Here is a 7,813-nt window from a genome sequence, read left to right on the forward strand (position 1 = left end):
AAAACAGTTTATATGTTGTTGCTCATTTTTTCTGTTTTCTATTTAGAGGGAGCTAAGTGAGCAGCCGAGAGAGAGAGAGAGAGACGAAGAGGTCGTTGCCTCTGTGTATTACCGCCGCCTGTGGCGAAGACAGTGAGCTCAAGGTTGTTGCCTTGTAGCTTCACCATTGTACATCTCTGTTTATAGTGATAGTTGGAGTTTGAGGACTCCCGTGGTTTTTCCCATTTAGGGTTTTCCACGTAAAACATCCTGTGTACTCTTCTCTCTATTGTCTTCGTGCATTTTGTATTTCCTGTTTTCTGTGAGTTGATCCTATTCCTCGGTTGTGGCCGAGCACTGTGTTTAACAAAGTGGTATCAGAGCGACTGCAGTGCAGAAAATGGAAGGCGGCAGCAGCGGGCAGCCGGGGATGATGGTGCTGAATGCGCAGAACTACGCCGACTGGAAGATAAAGATGGAGGATCTGCTCATTGTTCGGGACCTGTATGAACCGATCGACAGGTCGGAAATACCCAAGGGGGTACTTGAGACGGAATGGAGGCTTTTGAACCGGAAAGCCGTTGCAACCATTCGGCAATACGTCGACGTGAGTGTTCTACAACATGTGGCGAACAACACCAACGCATATGAGATGTGGCGGAAGCTGTCGGGCCTCTACGAGAGGAAGAATGCGTTGAACCAGACCTCCCTGATGAGGAAGATAGTGAACCTCAAGTACCGGGACGGCGAGAGTATGGTGGAACACGTAAGCACGTTCATGGGATTCGTGAACTAGCTTGCGGCGATCAAGTTCCCGTTGGAGGATGCAATGCAAGCCATCATCCTGATGTGTACGTTGCCGGAAAGCTGGGAGAACTTGGTGGTGACTCTCAGCACCTCCTGCACCGAAGATAACTTGTCCTTACAAACGGTAAAGACAAGCATTTTGAACGAAGAAGCGCGTCGGAGAGATAAAGAACCGGCCTCCGATCCGAAGATGTTGCTTACCGAATCGGATCGGGGAAGACAACGGAACCGGAGTCTGCAAAGACGGGAGAAGTCGGGGACCCGGTCGCAGTCAAGAGGAAGGCCCACATGCTTCCACTGTGGGAAGCCGGGGCACTTTCGAAAGAACTGTCGGCATTACCAAAAAGACAACGGAGCCGACGACACCGATTCGAAGAGGTCTTCGGAACGGAACGGTGCTTACCGGGGAGCCACGGACCGAAATGGTTCGGATCGGCGAGGGCAGGACCGGAAAGGAACGACGGCACTCGCGGCAAGTGAAGAAGAGATAATGCTCATTACCGAAGAGAGGGAGCTGAACCTTGCCGGTGAAGAGATGACCTGGGTGGTCAATTCCGGAGCGTCGTTCCACCTGACCCCGGAGAAGAAATACTTCTCATCCTACACAGCTAGTGAGCACGGCTGTGTCCGGATGGGAAATGAAGGTACATGCCGGATTGCCGGCATAGGAGACGTGTGGCTGATGACATCAACCGGATGCAAGATGCTGCTGAAGGATGTCCGACACGTTCCAAAGGTCCGATTGAACCTGATTTCGGCCGGGAGGCTAGACGATGAAGGCTACACAGGTAGCATCCGGAACGGTGTCATGAAGTTCAGCAGAGGGAGCCTGATAGTGGCTCGGGCCCGGAAAGTCAACACACTGTACCTTATGAATGCCTGGTTGTGTCCGGAAGAGTTGAACGTGACAGCCGACACTGCCGGTGAGCTGTGGCACAAGAGACTGTGCCACATTAGTGAGAAGGGGATGAAGAGGCTCGCAGAAGACAACCTTATTCCAGTGAAGCACGTGCACCTGGAGAAGTGTACCGACTGTCTGGCCGGTAAGCAGAACCGAACCTCCTTCCACTCAAGGCCACCGACGAGACGTAGCGCACCATTGGAGTTGGTGCACACTGACGTGTGTCAAGTAGAAACGAAGTCACATGGCGGAGCCCAGTACTTCGTGACATTCATTGATGACCACAGCCGGAAGCTGTGGACGGCACCGTTGAAGACAAAGGACCAAGTATTGTCCGTTTTCAAAGAACTCCACGCGAGAGTGGAAAGGGAATCCGGCAAGAAGCTGAAAGCGATACGAGCGGATAACGGAGGGGAATACCGGGGGCAGTTCGAGGAGTATTGTCGCTCGAAGGGAATCCGGCTCGAATTTACTGTGCTGAAGACGCCGGAACTGAACGGGCTGGCCGAGAGGATGAACCGGACCATAATGGAGAGGGTCCGGAGTATGCTAGCACATGCGAAATTACCCAAGGGATTTTGGGCTGAGGCAATGTCGACGGCGACATATGTGATAAATAGATCACCCTCAGTACCCCTGGATGGAGACACGCCACAGAGAGTGTGGACCGGTAAGGAAGTGTCCTACCGGCATCTGAAGGTGTTCGGGTGTCTTGCATACGTGCATGTGGCAAAGGACCGGAGAGGAAAGTTAGATCCAAAGACCCGGCCATGCATATTCCTCGGTTACGGCGACGACGAGTTCGGCTACCGAGTATGGGACCCGGTCGACAAGAAGATATTCAGGAGTCGAGATATCATCTTCATGGAGGACAAGACACTCGCCGACTGGGAGTCGGAGAAGAAGACAAAGAGCTCCAAGTCGACCAGTGAGAATCAACTCTACGAGGAGCAGTCCCGACTGGCAAGGGACCGACCGAAGACGGTGAAGAAACAGAACCGGCCGAGGAAGATGAAACTGATACCGGAACCGGCCCCGATCCCGAAATGGATTCGGATGAAGAGGAAACGGAAGAGCCGGTTACCGAAGCTCCGGAACGGAGATATCCTCTAAGAAAGAGAAGGGCCCCCCGGAGATTTCCGGAACCAGAGCACGTGCTGCTAACCGACGAGGGGGAGCCGGAGAGTTTTGAAGAAGCAAAGATTGACACCCGTAGCCGCAGGTGGTTAAGTGTCATGCAGGAGGAGATGGATTCCCTGCATGAGAACCACACATATGAACTTGTGGAGTTGCCGAAAGGAAAGCGGGCACTTCGAAACAAGTGGGTGTTCAAGCTGAAACCCGGAGATGCCGAAAACCCCTCGAGATACAAAGCCAGGATCGTGGTGAAGGGGTTCCAACAGAAGAAGGGCGCCGACTTCGACGAGATATTTGCCCTGGTAGTGAAGATGACCTCCATCCGGACGGTGCTGAGCATAGCGGCAAGCATGGACCTCGAGGTAGAACAGATGGACGTGAAGACGGCATTCCTTCACGGTGACCTCAAAGAAAAGATCTACATGCAGCAACCGGAAGGATTCGAGAAGAAAGGGAAGGAGCACCTGGTATGCCGGTTGAAGAAGAGCCTTTACGGACTGAAGCAGGCTCCCCGGCAGTGGTACCGGAAGTTCGACTCTTTCATGACCGACGAAGGGTACCACAAAACGCAGTCCGATCACTGCGTGTTTGTGAAGAAGTTCGAAGGAGGAGACTTTCTAATACTCCTCCTGTACGTGGACGACATGTTGATCGTTGGACGGGACCAGGTCAAGATACAGATGCTGAAGAAAGCGCTTCACCGAACCTTCTCAATGAAGGACCTGGGTCCGGCGAGGCAAATACTAGGGATGCACATCATCCGGGACCGGAAGAAGAAGCAGTTGTGGCTGTCACAGGAGAAGTACGTGACAAAGGTGCTTCACCGGTTCAACATGCTGGAAGCAAGACCGGTCGGGTCAACCCTCCCGGCAAACTGCAAGTTGTCCAGCAAGCAAAGCCCCAAGACAAAGGCTGAGAAGGAGGACATGATGAAAGTACCATATGCCTCTGCCGTCGGAAGCTTGATGTACGCAATGGTGTGTTCCAGACCGGACATAGGATATGCAGTCGGAGTGGTGAGCCGGTACATGAGCAATCCCGGCAAGGAGCACTGGAACGCGGCCAAGTGGATACTCCGATACCTGAAGGGCACGGCAAACGTGTGCCTCCGATTCGGCTCCGGTAAGCCCGAACTCGACGGCTTTACCGATTCGGATATGTCGGCTGATGCAGATACCAGCCGGTCCACATCAGGGTATGTGATGACGTATGTAGGGGGAGCTGTTTCGTGGCAGTCGAGGCTACAGAAGACGGTTGCACTGTCAACCACGGAGGCGGAGTACATGGCGGCTGTTGAAGCCGGCAAGGAAATAATATGGATGAAGGACTTCATTAGAGAGCTCGGTATCCGGCAGGAGGAGTACCGACTCTACTGCGACAGTCAGAGTGCCATCCACCTTGCAAAGAACGCTGCCTACCATTCCCGGACGAAACACATCCAGCGTAGATACCACTGGATCCGGGAAAGGATAGAAGACAAGGAGTTCGTGCTGACGAAGATCCACACGGACGAGAACGGGTCGGATATGCTGACCAAGGTGCTCACACCCGACAAGCTGGAAGCATGCCGGAAGAGGATCGGATTGGAGAGACATCCCATGCCGAAGTGAAGGGGGAGTTTGTTGGGATTTCGGTCCCTCCGGATGGGATGTCCGTAGATAAATGACGGCAAGCCCGGTTGCGGTTACGGAACCGGAGGATGAAGAGTACCCGGCATGAAGCCGGATGAAGAGTACCCGGCTACGGATCCGGATGATGAAGACCCCGGCTACGGAGCCGGATGATGAAGACCCCGGCTACGGAGCCGGATGACGAATGTACCCGGAGAGAGATCCGGATGCGGGGACATATTTGCTAATATGTTTCCCAAGGGCACTTGAGGCTATATTTGTAAATAGCCCGAAAGTCATATGTGTATAAATATGACTTAGGGCAAACAGTTTATATGTTGTTGCTCATTTTTTCTGTTTTCTATTTAGAGGGAGCTAAGTGAGCAGCCGAGAGAGAGAGAGAGAGACGAAGAGGTCGTTGCCTCTGTGTATTACCGCCGCCTGTGGCGAAGACAGTGAGCTCAAGGTTGTTGCCTTGTAGCTTCACCATTGTACATCTCTGTTTATAGTGATAGTTGGAGTTTGAGGACTCCCGTGGTTTTTCAAATTTAGGGTTTTCCACGTAAAACATCCTGTGTACTCTTCTCTCTATTGTCTTCGTGCATTTTGTATTTCCTGTTTTCTGTGAGTTGATCCTATTCCTCGGTTGTGGCCGAGCACTGTGTTTAACACATATGCGACTCCTTAGCTTCCATCGATGTGAACATCGAGGAAAGTGAGATGGTCCAGGTCTGTATCGAGGGTTTGGCGTCGAAGTTTGGGGTGTTCCGAACTGCTATGTGTACCAGGGAGAATACGCCGTCCTTTTTCGACTTACAGTCGATGCTCCTAGTAGAAGAGAACCACGCGGGTGCGTCAACAAGCACGCACACCGATAGCAAGATGATGTACACTGAGGGAGATAGGCCCCGTGGATGTGGAGGATGAGACGAGTCGGTGCGCAATGGAGGCGGCCAACGAGATCAAGGAAGGAGGCACCGAAATGATGCCGATAGCAATTACGGACCCTCCGGAAACAGGGGGAGTCGAGGCGATGAGAACTGGCAAGGGAAACCTGCCACGGAATGCTGGTATTATGGTAAGAAAGGCCACAGGGAGAGCGAGTGCTGGAAAAAGCGCACCGAGTCGGAGAGGACCGGTTCCAAATCTGGTTCCGGACATACCGACAAAGGAAACCGGCAGCTATCACACTACGCCGAAGGATCCGGAAAAGCTGGAAAAGGGTCTGCCTTCGTGACAAGACACGAAGCAAACTCAATGAAGCAAACCACCCCGAAATCGGATGAGGTGTGGTATGTCGAATCCTGCGCGTCAAATCACATGACGAGCCATAAGGAGTGGTTCTCGTACCTAGAAAAACCAATGCAACCGGGAGTAGTCACAACTGGAGACGACACTCCGCATCCGATCGCGAATGTCGGAGAAGTTCCCCTGAGCCATGTCGAGCACAAAGGGAAACTCATGAACGTGCTACACATTCTGATAATCACGAAGAACTTGGTGTCGGTCGGACAAATCATCGACCAAGGGATGGAGGTCCGGTTTACACACCTCGGGTGCTTCATTGAGGAAGAAGGTCGTGTTATTGCGCAAGGGCGCAGAGATGGGAGGATGTTCATCCTTGACTCTACTGACGGTGGCACCGCAATGTTCGCGAAGGGACAAAAAGTTGAGTCGGACATCGACTTATGGCACAAGAGGATAGGCCACGTCAACTACCAACGGCTTCAAGACCTGCAATCGAAACAAGTGGTGTTCAGATTGCCCAAATTTAGTGGCCAGAAGGCACAAATTTGTGAAGCCTACTAGCTTGGGAAGCAACACCGACTTCCTTTCCCCAACGAGCATAACCGAAGCCGGAACAAGCTCGACTTGATACACTCCGATGTGTGGGGGCCAACACAAAACGTTAGTCTTGGTGGGAGCCGATATTTCCTCTCCTTCATCGACAACTACACGCGGCACACGTGGATCTACCTCATTGAGAGGAAGAGCGAAGTCTTCGACTGTTTCCGGGACCTCAAAGGGTTCGTGGAAACGGAAACAAGAAGAAAGATCAAGTGCATGCGGTCGGATGGCGGAAAAGAATACTTTTCCGGTCAATTCAACGATTATCTACAACAGATGGGAATTCGGCGCGAATTCAGTTGTAGATACACGCCGGAGCAAAACGGCGTGGCCGAGAGGAAAAATCGGTCAGTTGTGGAAGCGGCACAGGCAATGCTGGAGGAGAAGAGCTTGCCCAAGTTCTACTGGGCCGAGGCGGTAAGGACCGCGGTATACATCCAGAACCGGATCGAAGACAAAGCGTCGGCGCATGAGCTATATTTCGGAACGAAGCTGAACTTGCGACACTTACAAGTTTTCGGTAGCATTGCGTATGTGCATGTGCCGAAGGAGAAACGGAGGAAGCTAGACGCAAAGGCCGAGAAATGTATCTTGGTCGGTTACTTGAACGAGCAGAAGGGTTATAAGTGTTATAACCCGCGCACCAAACAAACGCGTGTGAGCCGCGATGTTGTGTTTGATGAGTATGCATCCTAGTACTTGCCTTCGACTCCGGATCTCAACTCCAATCTAAGCTTTGACGATGAGGTCAGCGAGACTGAGATGCCTCCAGATGAGCCTGAAATCGAGACCCGCAAAGAGAGTCCGATTTCGTTTCGGTTAAGTGGACTGAATGGACAACTGAGTCGGTTCGACCAGTCCGATGAAGAGCCGGCGAGTAGTGGAGACTCGACCGTGCATTCCCCGTGCAGGAAGCCGAGGAGACGGCTTACGCGCAAAGAGAAAGGGAAGAAGAAGGTGTCAGATTCTGGCACGGATAGGAACGAGTCAGACCGACGCGAGTCTGCCTCCGAGGGAAACGGTGACGGGTCTTCAAGAGCGAAGTCCGCGTCGGCCGAGAAGACCTCGACATCAACTAATGACCGATTACACCGATCTACCCGCCAGAAGAACCCAGTTGTGCGGTTCAGATACAACGAGTACATGGCGCATCATTATGTGTACATGACTCGTGTAGCTGAAGTGCGTGAGCCGGAGAGCTACGTAGAAGCAGCTAAGGATGCAAATTGGCGTGCCACGACGGAGGAAGAGATGCATGCATTGGCGGAAAACGAGACCTGGGACCTGGTTGACGCACCGAAGGGTGTGAAGCCGATCGGATGTAGGTGGGTGTACAAGGTCAAGTACAACACCAACGGCTTGGTCAACCAATACAAGGCCCGGTTAATGGCAAAAGGCTACGCGCAGAAACACGGCATCGACTACGATGAGACGTTTGCGCCGGTCGCGAAGATGACGATCGTCCGTGTTTTGCTCGCGGTAGCTGCGACAAAGGGGTGACACTTACATCAGATGGATGTAAAGAATGCGT

Source organism: Azolla caroliniana, unplaced genomic scaffold (assembly GCF_043228905.1).
Source record: "Azolla caroliniana isolate FFs.n. ecotype wild unplaced genomic scaffold, voAzoCaro1.0.p SCAF_5, whole genome shotgun sequence".
In the NCBI taxonomy this organism is placed as follows: Eukaryota; Viridiplantae; Streptophyta; class Polypodiopsida; order Salviniales; family Salviniaceae; genus Azolla; species Azolla caroliniana.